Here is a 25,701-nt window from a genome sequence, read left to right as displayed (position 1 = left end):
TTCTCAATGACTACCTACTACGTCATACTCATGTTTACTTAATGTCATTAATTATACAAATTTATTCTTTTTCTTCAGGAGACTTCAAACTTATTAAGAAAACTGTCTACTCCTTTAATCTCTTATTAGAAACACTAGTGCTTTAGGTGGTTGGTTTACTTTGCAAACTAGTTTATATCTTTAGGACATATTCAAGCTGTTTACTTTGTGTTTTATTGTTGAAAATGTTATCAACCATTATCTTAGTGTGTGGGGTCAACCATTTTTTTCAACAAATTCCTCTCACTCAGGATATAATCAGAGTGATCTTCAATATAGTTATGTAGTATCTATAAACATTCGCATCCTGGAACCTGAATTCTGAAATAGTGAATTTGATTTTACCAGTTGAGGAAGATGGGAAGACATTAGCTTTTTTGTTTCCTGGGTTTAGAAAACTCACTGCATGTAATAAAAAGAGTCTTCTTGGAATACAAGGTGGATAGAAGATGCAGTCAGATATGAAACTAGAATGGTGAGTTGAGGTCTAGTAGTGATAGCCTGAAAAATGAAATCAAAAGATTTAGATTCAACCCTGACACAGAAAGAGTTGGAAGGGAAGGAGAGGACAATTCCATTTATAGTTATATCAAAAAGAATAAAATAGAAATTAATTTAGCCAAGGAAGTGAAAGACCTGTATATTAGTTGGCCAATTATTTCTTTCTATTTATAGTAGAGACGGGGTCTCGCTCTTGCTCAGGCTGATTTTGAACTCCTGACCTTGAGCAATCCGCCCACCTCGGCCTCCCAAAATGCTAGGATTACAGGAGTGAGCCACCGCACCCAGCCTGCTATGCATTTTATATGCATTACATTGTATAATCCCATAACTCTGATGAGCATGCATTCTAATTTCCAGTTTACTGGTGAGAAAACATTTCGAAGTTCTGATTGGTTAAGCAACTTGACAAGGAAGTAGTAGGAAGAATTAAAATTTGAACCTTGCCTGAGCTTTGAACAACTATCAGTTACACTGATGGCCTTCTCCAAATTATTGTTAAATTCTTGGCACATTTCCCAGAATTTCAAATGTCATCTCAACTGAAGTTTATGGATATGTGTCAGTAATTTTTCTTATTTATCAATTTTAATAATGAAACTGAGACAAATTCCAAAATGGCCATAGGCCTAAAATAGTTGCTAGTTTGTCTCTAAGAAACTAAAGAAAATCTTTGCCGACACCTGCTTTAAATTTTCCATTCACAGCTGTCCTTGGAGGGCTGATAATCTCTATTATGGGTACAGAAGCTGAGTCTGCAAATAATAATAAACTACTCTAAGTCAAAACTAGTTTGCAAACAGGGTCAGGATTGGGTACAGAAAGTGGTGGAGTGGCCCTAGCTTGAGGAAAGGGGTGATGTAGAAGTTGGGAACCAGACTGGGCCTTACACTCCCCATATATTTTTTCTGGGCACTTTCTGTAGGGATGTTCATTTGATCTCCTGGCTTCCTGACAATTTGAGTTCAAGGACTGGGTTCAAAGCAATGAAAATATGAAATCATGAGTTTGATGCTATAGTTGCATTGCTAAAATACACAAAATAGCTACAAAGTTATTGAAATAAAAAGATATTTGACTACCTGTAGCTATTTAGTATATCACACTTTGAAGAAGTTGGGCTATGTGATTTAACTAAATAAGCATATTTTCATTGCTTTGACCAAGGCTATTTTTGTTTAAAAAGTGAGTCAATGAATAAAAATATTAAAAATATAAAAGTGCTTTATGAAAAATTAGGTTACTCTATGCAGATGGTTTCATCTCTGGAATCTCAGTTCTATTCCAAATATCAATGCTTCTGTTCTTGTGCCAGTCCCAGGCTGATTGAACTATTATTGCTTTATATACAGCTTGAAGTCAGGAAGACTGATACCTGCCAGTTTGTTCTTTTTACTTAAGATTGCTTTGGCTATACTAGGTTTTTCCTGGTTCCATACAAAGTGAATAATTATTTTTTCTAAATCTGTAAAGAATGATGGTGGTACTTTCATGGGGATTGCATTAATTCTGTAGGTCACTTTAGGTAATATTGACATTTTAACAATATTGATTCTACCAATCTACGAACAAGGCAGCTTTTTCCATCTGTTTACATCATCTGCAATTTCAAAAGAATGTCTCTTCAATAAACGGTGCTGGGAAAACTGGATAGCTACATGCAGAAGATTGAGTCAGGATCCCTACCTCTCAACCCTCACAAAAATCCACTCAAGATAGATAATAGATTTAAACCTAAGGCATGAAACCTTAAGAATCCTAGAAGAAGATGTTGGGAAAACCCTTTCAGACATTGGCCTAGGCAAAGAATTCTTGAGGAAGACCCCCAAGGCAATCGCAGCAGCAGCAAAAATAAACAAATGGGATCTGATCAAATTAAAAAGCTTCTGCACAGTCAAGGAAACTATCACTAGAGCAAATAGACAACCCACAGAATGGGAGAAAATATTTGCTCTCTACACTTCTGATAAAGGTCTACTAACAAGAATCTACCTAGAACTCAAAAGAATTAATAAGAAAAAAATCAAACAACCCCATCAAGAAATGGGCAATGAAAATGAACGGAAACTTCTCCAAAGAAGACAGAATAATGGCCTGCAAACATATAAAAAAAAATGCTCAACATCTCTAATCATCAGAGAAATGCAAATCAAAACCACAATGAGATACCACCTAACCCCATTGAGAATGGCCTATATCAAGAAATCCTAAAACAACAAATGCTGGTGAGGATGTGGAGAGACAGGAACACTCTTACACTGCTGGTGGGACTGCAAATTAGTCCAACCTTTATGGAAACGAATTTGGAGATACCTCAAACAGCAAGAAATAGAAATCCCATTCGACCCAGCATTAGCATTGTTGGGCATCTACCCAAAAGAGCATAAGACATTCTATTATAAAGGCATCTGCACCTGAATGTTTATGGCAACACAATTCACTATTGCCAGGACATGGAAACAACCCAAGTGCCTGTCAATTCATGAGTGAATAATTAAAATTTGGTATATGTTCACAATGGAATATTTTCTAAGAAATGCCAGCATGCCAGCACCACTTATACTATCCTGGATTAAGCTTAAGCCCATTATCCAAAGTGAGGTGACACAAGATCAGGAAAATGGGCTCCACATGTACTCGCCATAAAATTGGTACTGACCGATTAAAACTATGGTGCTCAAATGGTAGTAGTGTTCACTGGGGGGGGGAGGGGTAGAACCACATCTGAGGGATGTAGTGAGCGTTGTGGAGGGGAAGGGCATACCTCTAACCCTTCCTAGGGAGAGGCAAAGATATAAAATGTAACCAAAATGTCAAAAAAAAATTTAACAGGGCAGGTGAGAGGGGGGAAGTGGGAGGAGGGGATGGGTGTATACTTACATAATGAGTGTGATGTGCACCACCTGGAGGATGGACACGCTAGAAACTCTGACTCAGCTGAGGGGGAGGGGTGGCAAGGGCAATATATGTAACCTTAACAATATTTGTATACCCATAATATGATGAAATAAAAATAATAAATTAATTAATTAAAAAACATAAAAGTGCTATGGTACGTATATATAACAGAAAATGGAAAGATTGCATAATGCAATTCACTTTGAAATACACTCCTCTATCCTAATTCCATAGCATACCTTGTTCCTTTCAGTATTAAAATTCAATCCAATTTTGAATAAGAACCTTTAAGGGTAGGATACAGGAGAATTTATCTAAAAACATTTTTTTAAATTTTTCTTTGTTAATTTTTACTCCCCAAAGTAATATATACTAGTTAAACAAGTGGGAAAATCCAGTGTTGTTTTAAGAAGTTAACAACCTCTCACTTCCCTTCCTCTTCTCCTTTCCTACCCCTTGGGGTAATCAGTGTCCTTGCTCATACTAACACAGGCAGGGATATTGACCACTCTTCTTTCATCACTTTTTAATTTGTCTTTAATGTACCACAGACATCCCTTTGGGTCAATCAATCAGCACTAACTTATTCTTTTTAATAACTGTGATACTGCGTAGAATGAATACACTGTAATTCAGTTCGTGGTTCTGCTGTTGTTGGATTCAAATTGCCCACAGTTCTTTGCCACTATAAACAGTGCTTCAGTAAACATCCTTGTAGGCATGTCTTTACATCCTGGAACCTTTTCTCAGTATAAATGATTTCTAAAAGAGGTATTGCCAAGTCAGAGTGTTTTGTTTTAAGTCTGGTAGACACAGATAGATTCCCTTCCCAAAAGTCTGTCACAATTTTATTTCCATTATTAGTACACGGAAGAACTGTTTCCCCACATTCTCCCCAGCACTGCCTATCGTCTCTCTTTTAAGTTACGCCAAACTCATGTGTGAAAATGGCATCTTATTGTTTGCATTTCTCTGACTAGGGAAATTGAAATTATTTTCATGTTTATCAGCCACCTGCAGTTTAATTCTAAACTGTTTATATCCTTTGATTATTTTTACATTGAATTTTTGTGTCATTCTTGAAAATACTATAAGAGTGTTTTGAATATTAGGGATACTAACACAAGGTGTGTGCTACAAATTTGTTGCCCAATATATAATTTTTTTTTTTTTTTGAGACAGAGTCTCGCTTTGTTGCCCAGGCTGGAGTGAGTGCCGTAGCATCAGCCTAGCTTACAGCAACCTCAAACTCCTGGGCTAATTTTTTGTATATATATTTTTAGTTGGTCAATTAATTTCTTTCTATTTATAGTAGAGACGGGGTCTCACTCTGGCTCAGGCTGGTTTCAAACTCCAGAACTTGAGCGATCCTCCTGCCTTGGCCTCCCAGAGTGCTAGGCGTGAGCCACTGCGCCTAGCCTAATTATTTTTATTTTATTCATGGAGACTTTGACATGAAGGCATTTTTAATTTTTATGTAACTAAATATGTTATCTTTTTCACTATGACTTCTGAGGGGTTTTTTTAATTAAGATTTTTTCCTACTCCAAGATTATGCAAATGTTTTCCTATTTTGTCTTATAACAGGTTAATTTTTACGTTTCAATCTTCATTTCATCTGGAATGAATTTTTGAATAGCATGAATTAAGATTCTTTTCTATCTTCCACATGGCTAGCTAATTAGGCTGGTACTATTTATTAAATAAATCAGTCCATTACTGAAACTTAAATGCCTCTTTTTTTCATATAACATGTTTATATATTTTTGTATCTATTTCTGTATTTGTTTATAAACTTTTCATATGCTACTTCAGCAGCTTCATGGTAAGTTTTGCTATCTAATAAAACTCAGGAGGCTAAAGTAGGGAGATCACTTGAGCTCAGAAGTTGAAGGCTGCAGTGAGCTATGATCATGCCATTGCACTCCAGCCTGGGTAACAGAGCAAGACTTTGGAAAAAAAAAAAAAAAAAAAAACTTATCCTTAGGTATTTTGTGCTATTTGTTAATACTATTGAATTATTTTTCCTTTTCTATTTCTCAGTATTATTATTTTGCTATTGATTTTTGTGTTCCTAATGTGCTACACTATGCTTTAAAATCCTGTTTGTGGGTTGTTTCTTTTTTCATCAAAATCTCTTGGATTTTCTATATGCATAATACTGTAAATCTACAAAGAAAGATAATTTGCTGCTTCTTTTCCAATATCTGTATTGGTTGTTTAGAGTTTTTTACTTTATTGCATATTGTACAAACTATGAAAACAATACCAACTAACAACAATAGTAGTTCTAGTTCTATCTTTATCTGATCCCTGATTTTAACGAAATGGCTATAACATCTTACATTTGAAACTATGTTTGATCCTGTCTTTATATGTTTTAGAGCATTTTCCTACTGTTTCCGCTATCTTACACCTATGGTAAATTTTATGTTATTTCATATTTTTCTTCTCTTTTTGGCAATTTATATACTCATGCAACTATTCCTCATTTAATTTACTATACTGAAAGAACTTCTAAGGCATTCTTGGCTTTCTAAAATAAACACTACTTGTTCACATTCTTTTGATACACTATTCAGAATACTTTATTCAGAGTGTTTGCATCTGTATTCATAATGAACATTGTGAATAAATCTCTTTTTGTTATTTCTTTATCAGATTTGGGATTGGGATCTTTCCATCTGTTACCATGGTCTAATATTAAATTACGTGTTGATTTTTGGCTTATGTATAATTTAAATGTAAAATAACTTAATTTTGGCCACTTTTTAAGTGGAAGAAATTTAGTTTCATTTCCAATCTTTTCTATTAGTCTATGAAGGATTTTTATTTCTTTGAAGGCCAACTGTGATAGTTTATTCTTGAGGGACAGTATCCATTTCTTTTATGAGTAAATGTATTGCCTTATTGCCCTGGAGTAGCATATAACCTTCTCTTATAATTTATTCCTTTCCTTATTTCCTTGCTCATTTCTACTACTCTATGCTTTTAGTTTTCTTTTTTTCTCCTCTCTCTCTCTCTCTCGTTTTTCCTTAAAAGGCCTTACCAGAAGTTTCACCTTTTTCTCCTCTTTTTTTTTGCCATTGAAAAATGAATTTTTAGGTTTTAGATAGGATCAAGATAGCAGCCTAGACACAGGTAGTATATGCCTCTTTCAGATACAAGAGCCAGGATAGTAATTCCATTCTAACATTTCAAACAATCAGATTGTCTAGGAGAGAACACTAGGATTTACCAGGAAAACAACCAGAAGCATCAAAAGTGGGTAAGGACAGGGTCATGGTAACTTGCCCAGGCAGGGCCTGGCTAAGAGCTGGGAAAAGCTCCTAGACTCAGGGAAACAATAAGAGAGAGACCCCCAGAGCCCCACTCTCCAAGATAAGCTTTTATGATCTTGGCTACAAAAGAACCCCCTGACTCATGCAGGTCTCGGGCCAAACACAGGGAGCTATTTGGATACCGCACAGAGGTATTGCTCCAGAAATGGAATCCATGTGGAATCCCACAGGCATCCAAGCCTAGAGCAGCTTGAGCTGGGCACCATTCTGAGAAACTTGATACCAGGGAACTGCAGGATGGCTGTAGCCACTGTCAGTACTGAGGAGGGATAGAGGAGCCCAGGTGCTCCCACAAACCCTGGGGAAGGTCCCCACCACCCTGCTGTGGGCTGCTAAGACTGATGTGTGAGCAGACAGCAGTTTCTTACCCATGCTGCTTGCCTGGGTGGGGCTCCAGCCTTTCTGGACACAGGTCCTAGGTGCCATTTTGAAAGTTTGACATTGGGCTGTGACTCACCCTCAAGCTGAGTTTGGGCAGATGTGGCTGCAGCCCCACCTGGCTGGGGAGGGGCAGGGAAAGGAGACCATTGAGCATGAATCTGGGACCTTGCCCAACATCCTACAGCCATCTGCTATGGGTCCCAAGTCTCAAGTGAATCAGATTCCCTACAGCTTCCTGCCAGAGGATCCTGCCTGAAAAGGCCCCCACCCTCTGTGCTCATAGCTCCAAGGAGCCATTTGGGGAGTATAAAGCTGGGAAGCATCCCACCCATGGGCTGAGTTTTGGCTGACACAGCTGCACCCCTCCAAGCTGAGGAGGAACAGGGAAGCCCAAGCTCCTCTACACACACCTAGGACAATTCCCATTACCCTCTTATGGGCTCCTGTGAGATTGAGATGTGAGCACAGCACACTCCTCATGGTTTCTTGCCCAGGCTGTTTGCCTGAAAGGGGCCCTGCCCTCTTTGATTGCAAGCCCATAGGTGGCACAATTTTGAGGGTTTAACACTGGGAAATGCTCTTTCCTTAGGCCAAGCTCAAGATGATATCACTACAGCTGCCACCCAGGAAGGAATATGGGAGATCAAGCTCTGCTAAGAATACTTAGGAAAACACCCAACACTCTGTTACAGGCAGCTGTGGGACTGGGAACTAGCCTGCCCAATCCATTGCAGCTACCAGTAATACCAATCAACTTGGGTCCTAGTGGGTGGCTCCACCACTGCTACTGCCACCTCCCACGTCACACCTATGCTCAGGGGCCTGAGAACCTGGCCCTACACCCAGCCTTCTTCTTCAACTACTAGGTTCTGAGCAAGCCATGTGAAAGCCCAAGAATTGGCTCCTCAGGATGCATTGACACCATTGCCAGTGTAAGCCTCTTTGGGCCCAATGTCAGGCATACTTAGCCTACTGCTGCCACCACAGGAGACCAATGACTGGCTCAGCTGGTGTTCAAGTCTGCAGCAAAACTTCACCGCAGCCTCAAATAATAACTGTTCTCTAAACCACCAAGGATATCACAGATACCATTAACCTTGTGTGCTGCCTAAGAAATCATACAAAGATCACACTAATACAGATACCCAAAATCAAAGCCAAACTGTCCTACTCAAGCAACAACATATATACATCTTTAGGAAAAAAAGTTTCCTCTTCAAAAGCAAATTTTAAAAAATCAGAACAAGTTCAGTTCTACTTGATCCCCAAAAGAAAAAAAAAAATCAGAACAAGTGACTAACACACCAGATATCCAGATATCAATGGAAGAACACAGGAAACATGAAAAAGCAAGGAAATAGGACACCACCAAAGAACCAAAACAATTTTCCAGCAATGAATCCCAATCAGAAAGAATTCCTCATAATGATAGATAAATTCCAGATATTGATTTTTAAAGAAGCTCAATGAGATTCAAGATAAATCTAAAAAACAATACAAAGAAATCAGAAAATCAACTCAGGGTATGAATGAGAAATGTATCAAGGAGATATCATTTAAAAAAATAATAAAAATTCTGGAGCTGAAGAATTCATTGAAGGAAATGCAAAACATATTTGAAAGCTTCAAAAATAGAACCAAGCAGAAGAAAGAAATTCTATAAACTAAAAAACAGGTGTTTTTGAAGTAATCTAGTCACACAAAAATAAGGACAAAAGAATTAAAAAATATAAGCAAACCCTTTGGGATATCAGGAACTACCTCAAGCAACTAAACTTACAAATTATCAACATTCCTGAGAGGAAAGATAGATTAAAAGATTTAGGAAACCTATTAAAGGAAATGATTGATGAAAACTTCCCAGGAAAAGCAAGAGAGTTAGACATTCAGATACAGGAGGCTCAACAAGCCTCAGGAAAATACATTGTCAAAAAGACTTCCCCACAGCATATTTATAATCAGAATGACTAAAGTCAAACTCAAAAAAAGAATTTTAAAGTTAGCAAGAGAACAATGTCTAGTCATCTATAAAGGAAACTCCATCAGACTAACAGTGGATTTCTCAACAGAATCCTTACAGGCCAGAAGAGAATGGGATGCCATTTTTAAAATGCTGAAGGAAAAAAACTGTTAGCCAAGAATGGTATACACTGCCAGAATAAGTTTCAGAAATGAAGGAGAAATAAAGTCATTCCCTATAAGCAAATGCTAAAGGAATTCATCACCATTATATTGGCACTACAGGAAATGCCCAAAGGTATCTTAAACACGGAAATGAAAAATCAATATTCATCATCATGAAAAAACACAAAAATACAAAAGGTGCAGGTCTATTAAAACAATCACACAAAGGAGGAAGAGAAATGAATTAAATGGCAACATGCCAAAAGTTCAGCAAACCACAAAAATAAAAATAGAAAAAGAAATAAAGAATATATAAAACAACTAGAAATTAACAATATGATGAGAACAAAGCCTCACCTATAACATTAACCTTAAACATAAATGGATTAAATGTCCCACTTAAAATATGTAGATTGGCAGAATGCATTAAAACATGATCCAGATTTATTTTGCTTACAAGAAACCCACCTTACCTATAAAGGCACAGACTGAAAGTAAAGGGATAAAGTAAGGAAAGTAAAGAAAAAGACATTTCGTGCAAACAGAAACCAAAAACAAGCAGGAGTAACTATACTTATATAAAACAGACTTTAAATCAAAAACAGTAAAAAAAAAAAAAAAAAGACAAATAAAGTCATAATATAATGATAAAGGGATCCATTCAGCAAGAGGATATAACAATCCTAAATATGGATGCACATAACATTGGAGCACTCAGTTTATTAAACAAATGTTACTAGACCTAAAAAAGAGACAGCACAGAATAATAATGAGAGACTTGAACACCCCACTCACAGCACTAGATAGATCATTAAAACAGAAAATCAGCAAAGAAATATTGGACTTAAATTAGACTTTAAAGTAAATGGACTTAATGGGAATTCACAGAACATTCCACCCAACATCTACAGAATACACATTCTTTTCATCAACACATAGAACATTCTCCACGTTGTAGGGCACAAAACAGGTCTTAACAAATGTTTAAAAACAAAAATTATGTCAAGTATTTTCTCAGACCACAGTGTAATAAATATAGAAACCAACACCAAGACGAACTTCAGAAACTACACAAGTACATGAAAACTAAACAACATGCTCCTGAACAATCAGAGTCAATGAAGGAACAAAGGAAGAAATTTAAAATTTTTTTAAATGAGTGAAAATGAAAACATGTGGGATACAGAAAAAGCAGTGCTAAGAAGGAAGTGTACAGCATTAAATGCCTACATCAGAAAGATCACAAGTTATAAACTAACATCACACCTCAAGGAACTAGAAAAACAAGAACAAACCAAAACCAAAGTTAGCAGAAGAAAAGAAATAACAAAGATCAAAGCAGAAGTAAATGAAATAGGGGCAAAAATATATATATACAAAGGATCAATGAAATGAATGGTTGGTTCTTTGAAAGATAAACAAAATTGATAACCCACTGCCCAGAATAACCAAGAAAAGAGAAAAGATCCATATAAACACTATCAGAAATGAAAAAGGAGACATTACAACTGATACTTCAGAAATACTAAAGATCATCAGAGACTATTATGAACAAGTACATGCTCACAAACTAGAATACCTAGACAAAATGAGGAAATGGATGAATTCCTGAAACCATACAACCTCCTCATATTGTTACAGGAAGAAATAGAACTCCTGAACAGACCAATATTGAGTATCAAAGCTAAATCAGTAATAAAAAATCTCCCAACAAAAAAAAGCTCAGGACTAGATAGATTCACAGCTGAATTCTACCAGACATACAAAGAAGAACTGGTGCCAATCCTACTGAAACTTTTTCAAAAGATCAAGAAGGAGAGAATCCTCCTGAACTCATTCTATGAAGCCAGTGTCACAGAATACCAAAGCCAGCAAAGGATGTGACAGAAAAAGAAAACTACACATCAATAACTGTGATGGACAGTTATTGTCTGAACACTTATATCTAACTTATAAGTGACAGCTGAACTATACCTATACAAGGGCACACAGAGTGTGTTATTGTCTGTGAGTGAGTTATTGTGTGAACTCACAGAGTGAGTTATTGTCTGAACACTTATATCTAACTTATAAGTGAGAGCTGAACTATGCCTACACAAGGGCACACAGAGTGGTATCATAGACATTGGAAACTCACAAGGAGGGAGGAAGGGAGGGGATGAGGAATGAAAAATTACCTATGGGTACAATGTATACTACTCAGGTGATGGGTACACTAAAATCCCAGACTCCACCACTATACAACACATATATGTAACAGAATTAAACTTGTACTTCCTAAATCTATTAAATAAATTTTTTTTTAGAAATTTGACATGAAAATCCTCAACAAACTGCTAAAAAACGGAATCCAACAGCACATCGAAAGGATAACTCACCACAATCCAGTGGGTTTCATCCCAGGGATGCAAGAATGGTTCAACATACACGAGTAAATAAATATGATTCACCACATAAGCAGAATTAAAAACAAAATCCCTATAACCATCTCAATAGATGCAGAAAAATCATTCAATAAAAACCAGCATCCCTTCATGATAAAAAAAATCTTAGAAAAAAACCTCAGCAAAGGAGGAATATACCCCAAAATAATAAAAGCAATGTATGACAAACTGACAGCCAACATCATACTGAATGTGGAAAAGTTGAAAGCATTCTTCTTAAGAAGTGGAACAAGAAGTGACCCATTTTCACAATTCCTATTCAACATAGTACTGGAAGTCTACGCCAGAGTAATCAGGCAAGAGAGAAAACAAAGGGCATCCGAATTGGAAAAAAGAAAGTAAAACTATCTCTGTTTGCTGATGATATAATCTTATACCTAGAAAACCCTCAGGACTCCTCCAAAAGACTCCTAGATTTTATAAATGAATTCAGCAAAGTCTCACATTATAAAATCAACATATAAAATTCAATGGCATTTCTAGACACCAAGAACAAAATGACCAAGCTGAGAACTGAATCAAGAACTCAATCTCATTTACAACTATCAAAAAAGAAACAAAAAAACCTAGGAATAAATTTAACCAAGGAGGTGAAAGATTCCTACAAGTAGAACTACAGATCACTGATAAAATAAATCATAGACAACACAAACAAATGGAAAAACACCCCATTGCTCATGGATTGGAACAATCAATATTGTTAAAATGAACATACTGCCCAAAGCAATATACAGATTCAATGCAATTCCCATCAAAATGCCAATGTCAATTTTCACAAAATTATAAAAACCAATCCTAAAATTCACATGCAAACAAAAAGGAGTCTAAATAGCCAAAGTAATACTAAGCAAAAACAACAAAACTGGAGGCATCACATTACCCAAATTCAAATTATACTACAAGGTTATAGTAACCAAAACAGTATAGCACCGCCATAAAAGTAGACACATAGATGAACGGAACAGAAACCCAGAAATAAAACAATATACCTGCAAGCAAGTGATCTTTGAAAAAGCTGGCAAAAACATACACTGGGGAAAGGACACACTATTCAATAAATGATGTTGAGAAAATTGGATAGTTACATGCAGAAAAATGAAACTGGATCCCTCTCTCTCACCATATACAGAATTAACACAACATGCATTCAAGAATTAAAGGTAAGACCTGCAGCAATAAAAATCATAGAAGAAAACCTAGTTTTTCCTAAGTGAAGTAACTCAGGAACAGAAAAATAAATGCTGCATATTCTAACTTATAAGTGAGAGCTGAACTATGCCTACACAGGGCACACAGAGTGGTATCATAGACATTGGAGACCCACGAGAAGGGAGGCAGGGAGGGGATGAGGAATGAAAAATTACCTATGGGTACAATGTATACCAATCAGGTGATAGGTACACTAAAAGCCCAGACTCCACCAGTATACAACACATATATGTAACAGAATTCAACTTGTACTTCCTAAATCTATTAAAATAAATAATAAATATATTTTTAAAAAATTTAAAATAAATAAATAAATAATGAAAATGAACTTTTGGCTTTACATATCCTTTGCACCCTGTCTTATTCTCCATTTCATTATTTTCAGTTTTCATTTTTACTAATTGTTCCATTTGTTTTCTTCTGCTTCATTTTGATATTCTTTTCATCATTCCTTGAATAGTTACTTTGTCTATTTATTTTACTTTGTCTACTTTTGTTATTTCCTTTTAAAATCAGCTCCCTTAAAATATCTACTGCTTTAAATTCCTTGCAGTTTTGGTTTTGGCCATATTTGGGAACCTGCATTTATAAAATCACCTTCTAATTTTTGAACATTTCTTTAAAATTGGTTACATTATTTCATATTTCACTCTTTAACAATATAATTTCTGACATCATACATTCACTGCTAAAACTCTCACGCTTCTTGTTGATATCCCCCCCTCAGAAACAGATGCTCATCTTTCTGTGAAGTCTGGCTTGCCAGAATGGTATCACAAGTCTCCTTCTTCCGAGCCCATGAGTATAAAATACCACCTAATTTTCCCTGACTGCTACCAAAAAATTCCAATTACTTTGTTCTGTTTTGTAGGCTTCTGGCTTTGAAGAAAGTATTGGTATTCTAATAAGCTGATATTCTGAAGCCTTGAGAAAAGGCAACGTGTCACTCATGTGTGTTATCCGTTAAAGTATCTTGGCCAGCTCTTGGACACTGTGGATTCCAGCTGCCTAGATTTTGTCAACTGAAAAATGAAATAACAGGTACCAGGACTTAGAGAAATCATGGTTAGATTTATTCTGAGCCAAGCTTGAGGACTTGAGCCCAGGAACACAGACTCGTTATAGAGCAAAAATATGTCCTGAAGTAGGTTACATGAGGCAGAATATGTACACCTTGACTAACAGGAGGGTGCGTGTGGCACAGAATCTGGGAGAAGTGGGTGGGCAATAAGCAACAGTTACATTCTTGTAACTCTGGCACTCAGTGACATTGTACATAAGTTAAATATGCAGCTGACTGGTTAGGGAGGACGTTTAGGCATCTTAGGGTCTGGTGGAGGGTGACTGACTGCATCCTGTCTTTGTTCTGCATCTGTAAACAGGCTTACAACGTACCTTTCAGTGAACTACTTAACAAACTCCAGTTACCCGGGCAAGAGGTCAGCTTTAGTTAGAGGTCTAGATTTTATAAGCCATGTGCCCAACTTCAGCCATTGTGAGCCACTGTGAAAATTTTCTTTTAAATTTTTCTTTTTCTGACAATCTCAATAAGTGAAAGGTGATGAAAAAGTTCAAGGGTACTGATGTGACTTTTCACTATCCTATATAGGAGATGACTGACAACATGGATCTACATGTGAACACATATTGTATATTCTCCAAAGTTCCTCAAAAATTACAGGAAGTCCTGGAAAATAGTGAAGTCATAAACTGGAGATAGATAATCCATATCCAAGGTAACAAGTCAGAGGCAATGGACGACAGTAGTCCTTCTCAAATTGGGTCAACTAACAGCATTAGCATTGCCTGAGAACATATTAAAAGTATAAATTCTGAGAAACTCTGGGTCAGGAAAGGGTACAGCAATCTGTGTTGTAATATGTGCTCCAGCTGACTGTGGTGTGAGCTCAAGTTTGAGAACTTCTAAGCAATTATATTGAGTTATTATTCAGGTGGGACCCCAGAAGTAGAGAACTCAATCACTTACAATATTGCTTTCTTCCCAGGTTGCCAAGAAAGTTTGGGTGAGGTGATAAGAGCAGCTGCATTTTCAAAGCAAGTGAGGGCAAACCACTCGAAGGCAGTTCTCTATATAAATGAAGATATGCTGAAGCTCAACGTCTCCAATGAGAGCAAGGCTGGAAGCTGGTGTGAGATGGACCACAGAGATGATGAATTTGAGAGGTACAAAAAAACACGTACTCGTAACTCCCGTAGCTTTTCTTTAGTGTTGTTCTTCCTTATACGTTCTTGTAATGCACATAAATCAGTTTTGGGGAGAGGAGAGAATGAATTCATTCATTGGAATGAGTAAATATTGTCAATGCTCAAAATGAACAACTTTGCAATGATGGTTCTTTAAACAACGAGTGGCTGGGAGCTCTAGAATGGGATGCTATCGAGGAGTAGGGATAAAATTTTTTGTTTTTGTTTTCATTTTCCAGAGTGATGATCCTAATTTTAAGATTTCCCGACTGGATATCTCTCATGCTGGGCTGATAAATGCCCGCCGGAGGCCAGGGCGGAATGAAAAGAGCCTGCGTTTCACCCAGCGCTGGCTACATACAGAAACTGCCAGCATACTACTGTATACTGAGCCCAGGAGGGGTCCCCGTCTCATGGATTATCATGGACTGTGATTATCCATGTGAATATCACAAGAATTCTCATTCTTGTGAACTGAGAATGGCCTACGCTGTGGAAAGATACCAAGGCAAAGGCAAATCGACACAGGTGTTGGAGCATTATGTGAAGTATCTGCATCAGAAGAATATTCCATTTTATCTGTCTGTGCTGGAAGAGAATGAAAAACCCCACGGAACTGCAATGTGGGCTGGTTTATTTGTGGCTGCATGTGGGTGGCACACCTGAATATGCGACCCACAGAAATTAGTTCCATTTGTTCAAACAATGAAACTTAGCCCTCCTGGGCAAGCCTCACTTAATATTGAAGCAGAAGTCACAAGGTAGCATTCTTCACTCACCAGTGTTTAGTGGGTATTTATGATGGGCCAGAAACTCTTCTCACACGGAGATACGATGTTAAAAGAAACAGCCATACTCCTCAGGAGCTTACAATCTGGGCAGAGGGCAGGGGAGGGAACAGTCTTTCAATATGCTTGTTGGAAAGGAAGAAGTCTTTCAATATGCTTGTTGGAAAGGAAGAAGTTACCATAAACATGTAACTAGAAAACCAGGGGCAGTTCTCACCTCTGGGAACCAGAACTCTTTATGAAATTTGATTGGCAGAATCTACTACGTGAAATATAAATAAGGAACTGTAATAAAACTGTCAGTAGAATATACCTAGTCTGTACAGATACTTTCTTGTAAATACATCTGCTATTTATGGATTCATGAGGCACAACTACACTAAGGAACGGAGTCAGTTTTGTAGTTTAGTGAGTAACAAGGTATAAAAGTGAAGCCCCCAACAAATGTCTCTTTTAGGCTAACTTTAATCATTGTTTTGCAGACAAGTGAGTCCAAAGAACCAAGGCTGATGGACCTGGGGCCCCTGTTATGGAAGTGGCATTTGCTGTGCCTCCTTTCTCAAAACACTTTCTTCCTACTCATTAGTGAAGCATGGCACTGGGTAAGGCATTTCCTGTAAGTCTGGCTATGAGTTCATCCCTTGGAGTCTGCCCCACTGCTGTCTAAGGGGTCAGGAGGGTTCCTGGGAGAGGCAACAACTAAGATGAAGACTGGAGAGTGAGGTGGAGTGAGCCTGACAAAAAAGCGGTGGCAAATTCCAGATAAAGGAAAGAACATGTGCTAGGCACCATTATGAGAACTTTATAATCAAAAACTTATATTACCATTTCAGAGTCCCTGATCAACAAAAAATAATGTACTTCAAGAACAAAACATACAAAATCATGACCTCTGATGGAGACTCAGACTTTTGGGGGGAGGGGGGGAATGGGCATTTATTGAAACCTTAAAATCTGTACCCCCATAATATGCCAAAATAAAAAAAAATAAAAATAAATAAAAAAAAAAAAATCATGACCTCTTTTAGCCCTGCTCTTCTATGCTGCCACTGGAACTTGGACCATCATGGACATTGTAGCTATTGCAAAAAAGAAAAGAAAAAGAAAAACTTTGGAAATTTCACTCTTTTTGATAGTCTAGATATGGATACATTTTTTTAAAAAAAAGTATGTAAAGAAATCTTAATAAAATTGGGATTGAGAGTAAAATCTACCAGTGGTACTCATCCTTATCTCTTCGCACACACACAAAAAATCACAAAACGTAATGTTTATATTTCATAAGATTTAAAAGTGTGCAATTATTTCAGCAATTAAAGAATTTTATAGGTTAATGAGCTGTGGGTTTTTTTTTTTTAATTCCAATTCATCTTAGAAGACTATGGTAGATCTGTCATACCTTAGCATGAATTAATCCAATCAGATTGTTGAACTCCCAAGACCTGGCTGATTGCTATTTGGACTTAAATGAAAGCATGGTCTGAGAAAAAGAGGAAACATATCATGTTGGATTTTGAAGGGTAGAAAAGTCGGAGATAAAAAAAATAAAATCAGGAACTTGGGGTTCTGTGAAAACAGCTATATTCCAGCACTCAAAATGCAGGATCAACTACAGATGGTGAGGAAAAAAGAGGAAGCAAATAAAATTTGCCTAATTCAAAACAGTGCCTCAGGCAGGTCCTGTATCCAAAAGAGGATGTTCTGCTCATCCAGGGTTTGAGGTTCAAGTTGCCTCAGCGAAGCCCAGCTGGCAGTCTCCTCCTTCTGTCCATTGCATGAGTGCAAGCCAGCTCCCCTTATCTGCCCTTACATGGCCCCATTAAGAGAGTGATTCCCAAACCTTATCATGTACCTGTATTAAAGAAACAACAAGAAAGCATGAGAAAGAGGAAGGAGCATTTTTCTTTTCTTAATTTTAATTTTTATTTTTTATTCAGTCCCCATAGGGAGAATTAAAAATTGCCAATGCCAACCATATTTCAAGTCGTCATGGTGGAGTATTGGGAAAAGTTTTCAATTAGCAATAATCGCGCCTCAGATAAACCTCATTGGGTACGACACTGCCACTATGCAAAGCTAGAAAGGATGATTTTCAAAAGATGGCACAAATAAGTCCCAAACTATCAACAATCATAATAAAAATGAATGAATTAATTTTCCTAGTAAAATACCTGTCTCTCACATTGAGTTAAAAACAAGGTCCAAGAAGCATGTGTATGTATTAGTCTGCTCTGACTGCCATAACAAAATGCCATAGACTGAGTGGCTTAAACAACAGAAACTTATTTCTCCCTGTACTGGAGACTGGGAAGTCCAATAAGTAGGCTTCATTCTGAGCCCTCTTCTCTCATCTATGGGTAGCTGATATCTTGCTATGTCTTCATATGGTGGGGAAAGACAGAGAGAGAGTTCAGTGTCTCTTCCTTTTCTTAGAAGGACACTAATTCCATCAGGGGGCTCCCCCCTCATGACCTCATCTAACCTAATTACTTCCCAAAGGCCCTACCTCCAAATACCATCTCATTGGAAGTTAGAGTTACAATATATGAGTTTGGGGGGGGGGCACACAAATATTCAGTGAACAACAAAGTTTATCTGAAATAAACAGCACACAAGGGTTAAAAGAGCAGGAAAAGATACACTAAATGAATGTTAAACTGAACGTAAATTAATGACATCAGTATCAGGCAAAATAAAACTTAAGGTGAACAGCTGCTAAGCATAGAATCCTCCCACAAGACAAGTCATGAATCTTCCTCATAACGCAACACTACAACTACAAAATATATATGGCAAAAGTTGACAGATATATAAAAAGATTGGGAGAATTCAGAAAACTTCCTTCAGAAAGCAATAGATCAAGCAGATAAAAAACAAAGATAATTTGGATTTACAAAATACCATAAAAACTTGATATTTGGGGTGATTTTTGGTTATCTGCTTGTTGTATGCTTGACTACTTCTATTCATCTGTTTGCCAGTTTACCATAGCTGGCCAGCAGGGACCTTGGAGGAGGGAAACACTCCACAAGGACAGTGCTGCTAACTTGTCTCTAAGTCTACAAGCTGGTCCATCCTTGAGTCATCAGCCATCTACTGGGAACAAGCATGACATCTCTAGCCATAGTGCCAATAATCACCTTAGCCTGTGGCTAAATGCAACCACTGCTACCATGCTGCTCAGGGCAAACAGGGACATGAGGTTGGATGGGGACAGAGGTTGACTACATGGGCCACCAAAAAGGACATCTCAGCCCACTTTCCACCACTCCTTCTTCTGCCATCCCCAAACTTAAAGATATTTTTGTTTTTTTTAACAGTTCTTATTTCTGGCCCAAAGACTACCTTTTTTTATTCTTTTGATCTGCTATTACAGATTTATCTTGGGTTTTCTTGTTTTGTTTTTGTCTTTTTCAATGTTTCACATAATTATAGGTGTGGGGAAGACAAGCATATATTTGTTTCTCCACTCCAATCCTTCTCCGACAAGAAATCTCTCTCTCTCTCTCTCTACTCTTTCTCCCAGGAAGGTTCCATCCATCTTGTTCTGTGTTCTTGTTTTTGCCTCATGCAGTTGCCCTTGCAGGCAGATGACCCTGGGCCAATTCTATTTTACCATGGACACTAACTCCCCTGAAATGGTACCTAAGTCTTGGGTTTTGCGTACGAATCTTCCCCTGATACAGCAACCCTTCTTTTCTTTTACCCTCACTAAAGGAATAGACTCAGGGGTCAGGAAGCACTAAAATGCCATGGATCCCAATGCACTACCTCTGAAAGCAAATTTTCTGTGGCTTTTTGGAGTCTTTTGAATGGGGTAGAGGGAGTAGGTTAGGAGGTACCATTTCTTCCTTCCTTCCTCACCCTAAAGGAGCTCCTGTCCTCAAAGGGAAAAATAAGGGACGGTCCAAAGGAAGCTCTTGGAAATCAAGCCTTGCCACACCACCATGAGAAGAGTAACCTGTGTGCACAGGGGTGATATTCTTAAGATTTTAGCAATGATGTCCAGGGGTGATAATAAAAATATTTTATAATCTGTAAGGGCACCAAACTTTCAGAACATTGTGTCTTCCCAAGGACTCACTCCAGGGTCTAGAGATCATGACACCTCACAAGCAGCCTACAGGCAGTCCCCAAAAGCTACCCACCGGTCCCTGCCCCAAGATACACACACACACACACACACACACACACACACACACACACACACACACACACACACACACCTTTCTGCTAACCTCTTTGGCTCCTGATCTCACCTAACTTTGTTCTAAATCTTTATCCCCCTGTACTCCCAAACTCACGCACTGCAGGCCCTTTGTGATCCCTTTTTGAGCATATTCTCTGACCTGACAACTATTCCTGAGAAATATATCTAAGACAAACTTTTCATTTCAGGTCAAATCAGCCACTCTTCTTATAAGGAATAATGAACTTCTTAGCTACCAGGAAAATATATTGAAAAGGGTTATCATGCTTGTATAGTCATAATTTGTCCCTGGAAATATACTAAATGTCTAGAGAATGGGGTGGAAATTAGTTATTTCCTCTCTATATGCTGTTTTTTCGTTTGAAATGTATACCCAGTGTATAGCCAAAAGATAATTGTTTAACAGAGGATATTGCCTCCAATATAGAATCTTATTAATTTATTTATCCTTCATATTCCCTTATTACCTTTTTATTCAATCAATAGCATTTTTCCTACTGCTCATAATTGAACACAAATTTCTTTACTATTATATGAAATAGAGTAGAAGCTATTCTCCCTATGCTTCCTTCTGTACCTCAATAAGATGATATCTTTCAATAGATTGATTTCTTTATTCTACTCTCTCCTCACGTGCTGGTTGTTTTAGCTGCAAGCATCATAGAATGTCCCTTGCAGTGTATCACTTCTATTTAAGAATCCTTCTTTAAAACTTTAATTATATGTTCACCAAGGGTCTAACATTGTTCATTTAGATTGAACCATATAAATGAAATTTATGAATTTGTGAATTTGAAGATTGTTTTGTTCCCCACTGTTTCCTGTCTTTACTACCTGCTCCTATCTGAGGTTTCTGTTCCCATTTATTTGTTGTTTGATTAGAACTCTTTCTCCAGCATTTTCCACATGTAAGTATGCTACTGATACGATATATGAAGGCTTCCAAATCCACAAATATCTTTCACTGACCCTCACAAGAGTATGATTTCTGAAGTCTTCTAAATCCCCAAATATCTTTCTTTGACTTACGAGGACTGATGCCCTACAACCTTACGTTTTAAGCTGACCAAATGTTATTTTCTCCATTTTACACACGAGGAAACTGAGGTGCAAAGAAAGAAAGTCACCTGTTCAAGGTCACGCAGCTACTAAGAAGCCGATGACCAGCAATAGGGGTTTCAGGTTGGGATTAACAAACAACATCATCACAGGATAAAATAGAGTTTAACCGAACTTCAAGTACATAAAATGATGTAGCCCTAGAAAAGAGCTGGCAGAGCGCATGCGTTCCCATCAGAAGTGCGGCAGTGACCACGGTGCAGATTTCAGGCCCACCCACAGCAAGGTGTCTGCTTGGCTGTCGCAGACGACGCTGGCATGAGTATGCATTATCTCAGTTCCAGGACGCTGCTGCATCTGCACATCCAACCCTTTTTCTTGCTAGTCACAATAGCTCTTTAGGGCTGTGTGACTGGTTTCCATCCTTGGTGTACCCGGAGCCCATTAATGATAGATCCTACAGTAAAAAAATCTCTACACCCAGGTATAGGTTTCTCAGGACATTCTCTTTACATTATACAGAAACTGGCAGCCTCTCAAGATTCTTCATTTATCATCAAATCAGGACACCATTTGGGTAAGAAGTTCAATGCAGAGTCAGCTCTAAGTGTCCTCGGCTCTTCCATGTATGGTCAGATAGTGTGGGGACAGGGTGTTCAGCCATCTGGTTCACTTCTTCCTTCTGAGGAAAACCTAGGTGTAGAGATTAGATTTTCTGGCTCTTAGCCCAGACCACTTTCTATAACCTTGTAATGCCTTAAGTGAGAAGATGCTGAGAGAGCCAGACAGTGGAGTCTTTCTCTGAACTATAACTGAGTCTCACCAAAGGTTTTGGTGTGCCTGAGCTTTATTTTTCCTACCTATGGGGATAGGGACAGAAAATGTGTTATTCCTCACTAAAAGTCCGAGAGAAGCAGAAGAAATGCTGAGAATACGTAGCTGCTAAGACAACAAAAAGCACAACACTGTCTTTGCCCCTGGAATGTCTTTTACAAGACCTGGATAGGGACACTGAGAGGGGCTGAGTTATGCTGGCCCTGAAGACTAGAAGAATGCAGGGACCAAGAGAAGGATGATGGACAGTGCCCCGTCTTCCCTCCACTCCCACTCCTGCAGGGGACTTCAGGATGCACTGGGCTGGGCATCCCCAATCCTCTCAGGGTCACCAGTGTTAAGGACTCCTGCTTGCCCCTCTTGAAGACTACAATCTGGGGCAAAGACACAGAAACTAAACCAAACAAAAAAAGAAAAGTAAACATATGTCCTATTTAGAGAGATATAGCATATGTATAACAAAACAGGATAAAGGACAAAAGATGACAGAGCGGGAGAGAGTGATATTTTATAGAAAGTCATCAGGGCAGTCCTCTCTGAAAAACTGACATTTGGCAGAGATCTGAAGAAAGGATGGAGAGAGCCAAGCACATGTCAGGGGTGGAGGGACGCAGTCTGAGGAAGCACTCCAGGAAGTGCCCAAGATGGTCCACTGGGGTGAACAGAGAAAATATTTGAACCTCCATTTAGATTGATTTTTATCTAAAAAATTTTCTAAGTGTTTAATTATTTAATATAGTAATTACAATAGCATATATGTTTATATCCTATCTACCATATATATAGTTGATGCTCAATTTGTTAAAAATTATAGGTGTGTGGAAGCAAGGCAATGAGCTTCTGAAAGACAAGGGTAGATTTTACCAATCTCTGTATCTTCAGACCCCACCATATTATCTGGAACATAATAGGCATCAGTAACGTGTTGGGAGCTAGGGTGGGGAAGCAAAACCATTGTGAGCATAAGGATTCTGTGTATATCTTTTTAAAAATCTCCTTTACTTTACCGCACAGTCCCTATTCTTCAGTATTTTTAGTAGCAACTAGACCCATGCCTCGCAGATGGGCCTCTAAGAAATGAATGGGTGAACGCCCCGACAGAGGGATGGCGCAGTGAGTGCGGAGAGGTGCTTCGCAGGCCCTGGGCGCACTGAAATGCAGCGAAGGCAGCCTTCGCACAGTAAAAGACCTGGGGCTTTGGCATCTGACATTAATTAAAATTATGCAAGGATTGCCCTGGGGCGATTTAATTAACTTGTTTCCTAGTCTGTGAAACAGAAAAATGAGTTATATAAAAAGATGGTTACATGAGACAAACCTATGGAAAATGCCAAAGCACCATGCCTGGCATTTAGTGCACACTTCATACATGGTCTCTCTCACCCTGTTCCCTCTGCATCCCTACTCGCGCCCGGCAGCTCCCCATTGTCAGCGCCGGAAATACTTAGCTGCTCATAAAATGAGAAATCCAAGGCAGGCTTTATACCCACGTGACGCTTTTTAAAACTCCAAATACCCAGAGTGATGGAGAGACAAGTTTGCCCAGAGACAGGTGAAGCAGCCTTCGTTAACTGAGAGGAAGGTAAATTGAGCCAACACGACCTAGAGCAACCTTGGACTAACAGGTGTACCTTCAGGGAGCACGTGACACCGCATCACCACTCCCATCCCTCCATTAATCCCCACGCCAGCAGCTTCCTAAAGGGGTGGAAGCTCTTGCGCGCCAGAGAACGGAAAATTGGGCTGCCATTGGCCTTGAAGGATGTCAATTCTCACCGGCCCGCTTTTCCCCCGCCTTTTTGCCCCGCCCCGCTCCGGCAGGCTCATCCTCGGGCGCCATCTTCAGGCAGTAAGAGGAACTACGCCCAGCATGAAAAAGCGCCTTTGGCCTTGGCGAGCACTGGCAGGCTAGGGTTGAGCATTGTCCTCAAGGGATCCGCTCTCGTGCCGGAAGGGGGCGGTGCCGGGAGAGGGCGGTGCCGGAAGGGGCTGCCTGTGCTGATTTCATTCCATCCAGCTGGAAGTAAAGAAGTACCCCGGGCGCTGCAGTAGGGTAGTGGAGCCACAGACCGGCATCCCAAAAGCAGATTAGCAACACCTCCTGAGACATGCAAATTACCGGGCCACATTACAACTAAGGATCAATCAGGATCCATCAGGATCTCTGCGAACAAACCTCAGGAATGTGAGTTTTGACCACCTCTCCAAAGGATTCTGATGCCTCATAAACTTTGCAAAGCACTAGTCTTTCGCAGGCAGTTCTGTCTGATGATGCCTGTGCTTGATAAAAAATGCAGATTATTGGGCCTCACCCAGACTTACTGAATTTAAATACATTGCGGTTGATTCCCAGAATCCAAATTTTTTAAAAATTACTTAAGTGGTTTGTTGGAACACTAATGTATGGGGAATCAGAAACTGGTAAACCTCTTTAATTTACAAATAAGAAATGGAGACCCCCAAGAGGGGAGGAAAGTTAACCAAAGTCTTCCTCCTGGATTCTAAGAAGCTGTGAGTCTCTAAAGTTAAAATCCTACCTAACACCCTCCCCACTACCCCCAACTAGTCCTGGGGCCTCCAGCAAACTAGCCTATTTCCTAATCTGTGAGATGGGGGCATAAGTCACACCTACCCCGAGGGGTGACTGCGGAAAATGAACTGCAGAAGACCAACTGCCAAGCACAGCCCCATTGGGATAGGGGTTGAACTAAATAATGATTCCACTGCCCCCGTCCGTATCCCAGTACTGCTATACCAGGTTGGAGGCAAAACCACCTAGCCCACCCCTGCATCTTGGCCCCAGACTAGGACCACCTGCAGAATAGTGGACATATCTCTTCTTGAAGAGAGAGAAAATTCCCATTTTGCTGACGGCCTCCACATTAAAGACTCTGGAGTCGAGATGGGAGGTGTGACCCTCCTCATGAGTTCACTACCTTTTAGGATAGGATGGACTATGCAGTCTATACAGGAAGATTTAGCTGCCAGGACTTCAGGGCTGGCTTCAAAGTGGTAGCTGAAAGCTTAGAGACCCCACCCCAGTGCTCTCTGCTTGTTAGCAGTAGTGAGTAAGGTGAGCCCACTGTAAACACATGGGAGAAGGAAAGAAGAAGACCATCCCTTCTGTGCTTCTGCATATCCCATTGCAACCTCTAGAACAGGGTGCCACGTCCTCAACTTTAACCCTTTCCCGGAAGCCCATTCTCCCTATACCTCCTGCCACTTTTGCTTTTGTACATCTGATGACAGGTCCCCTCTTCTCTTTCAAACCCTTACTCAGCCCTCATCTGCCAAGTCCAAATCTAACTCTCTTTCTCTGTGATACACTCCCCAGGTAGAGGCAGTAGCACCTTCCTCTGTATTCCCAGAACATATTGTTTACAACTCAAAATAGAGAAATGAGCCTACTGGTTTAGGGGTGAGGGAGCATCTTTCAAAGGTTCATGAAGGAGTGGCTTCTCCAAAATCATTGCCTCTGTCTCCTAACTCTGCCAGACCTGGCCTTATTGTTTGATCCATTCCTATCTCTCCCAACCATGGGAGTGTCCTTTTCCTCTTTATGGGTTTGACAACAGCAAAATGACCCAACCACTTGTTGCTTGGCCAAATGTACTCTTGTCACATTTAGGATAAAATCTGGATGCTTGCTTATATACAGACAAGATTCT

At 39.0% G+C, this 25,701-nt stretch overlaps 1 protein-coding gene and 1 non-coding gene across 3 annotated transcripts in view; both read right to left on the bottom strand.

Annotated features, from left to right (window-relative positions):
• The window catches only part of GLYATL2 (glycine-N-acyltransferase like 2), a 69,921-nt gene that overhangs the window by 24,610 nt on the left and 19,610 nt on the right, over positions 1-25,701 (bottom strand). The window lies entirely within an intron of this gene.
• On the bottom strand, positions 17,868-18,008 carry LOC142870698 (U4 spliceosomal RNA). Its single transcript, XR_012919047.1, has one exon. It is a non-coding gene; the product is annotated as a U4 spliceosomal RNA (small nuclear RNA).

This window comes from Microcebus murinus, chromosome 4 (assembly GCF_040939455.1).
Source record: "Microcebus murinus isolate Inina chromosome 4, M.murinus_Inina_mat1.0, whole genome shotgun sequence".
NCBI lineage: Eukaryota > Metazoa > Chordata > Mammalia > Primates > Cheirogaleidae > Microcebus > Microcebus murinus.
The sequence above is the reverse complement of the archived record's forward strand: the minus strand, read 5'-3'. Positions and strand labels throughout refer to the sequence as shown.